This window comes from Arachis ipaensis, chromosome B01, assembly GCF_000816755.2.
Source record: "Arachis ipaensis cultivar K30076 chromosome B01, Araip1.1, whole genome shotgun sequence".
NCBI classification, from domain to species: domain Eukaryota; kingdom Viridiplantae; phylum Streptophyta; class Magnoliopsida; order Fabales; family Fabaceae; genus Arachis; species Arachis ipaensis.
This window is the reverse complement of record NC_029785.2, coordinates 93,121,149-93,122,403: the sequence shown is the minus strand read 5'-3', so window position 1 is coordinate 93,122,403 and position 1,255 is coordinate 93,121,149.

The following is a 1,255-nucleotide window of genomic DNA, read 5'->3' as shown; positions in this document are numbered from 1 at the left end:
CATGAGTCCATGACGCCTACTATTGGTTTGCCTGACACCTACTATTGGTTTGCCACCCCAAATTAATAATCATCACCATTTAGCCTTTAATCACCTTTTTTCTCTTTCATTCATCAGCGAATGAATTTGAGGTACAAAAAAGAAAGAAAAGGAGCGTAAAAGAAAAGAGAGAATTGTGACCCTCTTATGAGTTTTCGATTTCGATTTCTTGCGATTTGTAACTCCAATAAAAAATCAAATTTGATAAAAGTGTTCGTATTTTTTTTCTCTACGTGTTAGTATCATTTTTTTGGTAAAAGTTGACAATGACATAGCTCCCCTTCCCCTTGAAGATCGGCCCTTTGGTGTTCCTGGCAGAGACATCGATTTCTAACATTTTTCTCTTCAGCAGCTCGGTCAAAAAGCTTTTTCGGAGCTTTGAGTATTTTGATTTCATACGGAGGTAGGGTTTCGGTAAATTCTCAATGATTAAATGTGTATTGAACATGTGATTTGATATTGTGACTGATTATTAATTGAGTTTGGTTGAGTTTATGTTGAATTTTTGCAATATATTGATGTATTTGTGAAGTTCATGGCTTGGCTGTGATGAAACCAGCAAGGACCGAACTGGTTTGGGAATTTTTCGAGTTGGAATATCGTTGAGGATCAAATAAAAAATGGTGAGGTTCGATGGTCGAGAGAGAAAAATTAAAAGTTACGAAGAATCGGTAACTGAAAAACTCGAAAACGAATAAAAATGCAAGTAATATTTTGGAAGAGAAAGGTTAAGGATTTTGGTTTTGGTATATGGTGCACGGATTCCCACACTCCGTACAACTGAACCAGAAAGTGCACTGAGTCGTTGATAAACCCCATATTTAGGGTTTATCTTGTATTAATTTTAGGGGGATTTTATCACCTTTTTCCCACATTTATTCAATGAAATAGCATGGTTTTGTAAATTCTCCTTTAATTGTGCTTAAGAGTGAAAACATACTTTTTAGGCCCTTAATTGTTTAATCTTAATTCACCTTGATTCCATTAGATGCCTTGATATGTTTGTTAAGTGATTTCAGGTTTGGGAGGCAAATATTGGATCAAGGGAATGAAGGAAAAGCATGTAAAAGTGGAGAACTCATGAAGAAATGAAGGAATCGCAAAAGCTGTCAAGCCAACCTCTTCGCACTCAATCGACCATAACTTGAGCTACAGAGGTCCAAATGATGCAGTTCTAGTTGCGTAGGAAAGCTAGCATCCGGAGCTTCGAAATGAT